General features: G+C 43.3%; 1 pseudogene; it reads right to left on the bottom strand.

The window, feature by feature from the left end:
• Positions 1–983: 983 nt before the first annotated feature.
• On the bottom strand, positions 984–2,208 carry LOC109381634 (60S ribosomal protein L26 pseudogene; annotated as a pseudogene).
• Between the last annotated feature and the right edge of the window lie 787 nt (positions 2,209–2,995).

Here is a 2,995-nt window from a genome sequence, read left to right as displayed (position 1 = left end):
CTCATAGTCTCCACTGCACACTTATTGGATGCTTCTCCTGTCCCGTCAGACCAAGAAATCCTGGAGTGTAGGAACAGACAGTCCTGTAGGAAAACCATTCCTGTGCCGCATGCTCACCACTAATCAGAAGGATGGCCCTTGGGAAGCTTCCCAGAAGAGATATTGAATGAGGTGATCTTGATTAATGAGTAAACACTATGTATTTGAGGCAATATGGGCATTCGTCAGTATGCCACTTCTGGAAAACAATAAGATAATCCACATGGTAGAACAGCAGTGTCTTTTTTTTTTTTAATTAGACAACTTTTTTATTCAAAAAAACAATTTTTATTCATAAATTAATCAAAACAGTAAAAGTAGATATAAAGAGCTACATATCAATAACAAAACAGAAAGGAAAGGAAACATTCCAGAGATATCTAGAAAAGTTTCAAAATAATACACATCAGACTAAAAGTCTACAGTCAAACTATGGTTGCAAACCTTGCATTTTCTTATCTTTTCTTTTTTTTTTTAAGATTTTATTGGGGAATTGGGGGAGGGGAACAGTGTTGGGGAATTGGGGGAGGGGGAACAGCCAAGTTGTTGTTCTTCAGTCTTCGTTGTGGAGGGCGCCAGTCACCATCTGGCTGCCCATCGGCAGCTTGTGGCCTCTAAGCTCAAGGTGCTGTGTTACAATCTTAGTTGCGGGTGGGCATAGCCACCATCCCATGTGGGAGTCGAACCAGCAGCCTTGTTGTTAAGAGCGCACGCTCTATCCACTGAGCAATCCGGGTAGCAGCTCAGCTCAAGGTGCTGAGTTCAGTCTTAGTTGCAGGTGGGCATAGCCCACCATCGAACAGGCAATCTTGTTACACCAGCTGAGCCATCCTGCCACCTGTTGGCAGCTCAGTGACAGCTCAGCTTGGGCGCAGCGACACTGGCCCATATGAGAATCAAACCTGCGGCCCTGTTGCTCAGAGGTCGTGCTTCTAAGCCAACTCTTAACCAACTGAGCCACTCAGCTGGGCCACAACCTGCATTTTCTGACTAAGTTATCCCTTATATTTGCCTTCCACTTTTCCAACTTGTGAAGAATTGGCTTTGCGTTCAATAATTTTTTACCTATCCTTGTCCAGTTTTAGCCTGGTGATAACCACTTCGCTTGTTTGGATGAATGCCCATGCGGGCAGTTGTGCTGTTACTCTTCTCACGCTGCACCGCTTGATGTAAATGACATATTTCTTTCTGTACACCTGGACTACCTTGCCAATTTGCTTACCCTCATAGTATCCTTGAACCATCTGGACCTTATGGTCCTTGCGGATGGACATGGAGCAGACATTGTACTTCCGCCTGCAGCTCCTTGGGGAGCTGGGACGACGTGACCTTCCGGAGCATGCGTGAGGGGGCATGGACGTGGTCTTTGCGGTTTTTGCTGTGGTCGGAAGTCACTAAGGAGATGAACTTCCTAGTGACGATCTACCTGGCGCAGGAAGTGCTCCTGAACAGCAGTGTCTTTAAGAAAATTGAAGTTCAGATAGCTGGAAAAGAGAGCAGGGGCTGAGCATAAAGTCTCAGATATACTGTGTATAAGCTGGAACTTGGACTTTTATCACATTGGTGATGGAGAATTACTAGGGAACAAAATGCATGCACAGAAAAATATAACCAATCGCATAAGGGAGTAGATATGAAGAGCTAATGATTAAGAGCTAAAAGTTCAGAGGACCTGTTTTGAAGGCTGAATAAACAGAGAAATGAGAAGATCACTTGCGGCAGACACAACACTCATTCCTAACTCTCCTTTCTCTTGCTTATCTCCAACCATAAAGACAAAAATCAGGAGACTGGCTTTCTAGCCTCCTTTAGAGCTAGTGCTGTCCACATGACCAGTACCCATGTGATCCTGATCAGGCCAATAAACTTAAGAGCATGTCTGCTGGGGCTTCTTCCATACATAAACACAAAGGAATTGGACTAATTCCTTAACTTAAAGATTTTTCTTTCTTAGTAAAAGAAAAGGCTTGCCCAGCAGGCTTCCTCTCACTCCCCTCCCACTACCTATTTTATGCCATTGAACAGACCCTGTAATCTTGTGAATTTTGACACTGCAATGGCCAATTTAAGATCATGGCGAAGGCTCCGGGCAATGCTTCCTAAATTGAGATCAAGCTCATCAAATAATTCCTGCTTGAACGTGTCTCTTCTAGTGAACAGACAGACCATCACTAACCATCCAATTATCACAATTTATTTTCTAAGGTATGTAAACAAAACTTCATTTTGCTGCATCATCAGGTTCAACAAAGTAAGAAAAACCAAAAAGCTAAAAGACAGATACATGGGACTAGAGTGAAGTCCTGTGTGAATTTCTATTCAGATGGCCATACAATATAATTGAATGGAATAAACATAAGAAAGAAAGCCAGGCTCTGGTACTTGCTTCGTCTTTAATTAGATGAGCAGGTTAGATTAACTACGAATGAGGACACTGACTGGAAGTCAGGGCCTGGGACCAGATTCATTCCCTGGGGTTAAAGACATGTTGAGCATAAAGATGCCCATAGATAAGGGCCCAGGAGAAGTCCAGGAGAACTACTGTATTCTTTCTTACTATATTTTATACCTCCCTTTCCATATATTGGTATTCTGCTTCTGTGTTACAGAGCTACTAGGAGCCATCTCTAATAGTCAGGGAAAATAGGGATTATTAGCAAGGTGACACTTGAGTACCCAGAGCTAACCAGAAATCCATTGTCATGACTTGTTGTGAGACTAACAGCAAGTGTAACTTTTAGGTTTCTTAAATCTAAAATAATAGAACCCTGTCTTTCTAAAGTCAGGACTGGTCCTAAAGTCAGAGAGGCTGTCACCGCCTACTAGGGGGATAGTGGGCAAAGCTGTGGGGAAAGCATGACTGCTCATCAGAAGATGGGGCAGGAACTACTGATCTGCCTGTTTCCGTTTGGTAAAATGATGACCTTGGATCTCTAGGTATACTCACTCCTGATTA

This window comes from Hipposideros armiger, unplaced genomic scaffold, assembly GCF_001890085.2.
Source record: "Hipposideros armiger isolate ML-2016 unplaced genomic scaffold, ASM189008v1 scaffold_50, whole genome shotgun sequence".
NCBI classification, from domain to species: Eukaryota; Metazoa; Chordata; class Mammalia; order Chiroptera; family Hipposideridae; genus Hipposideros; species Hipposideros armiger.
This window is presented reverse-complemented; position numbering and strand designations above follow the sequence as displayed.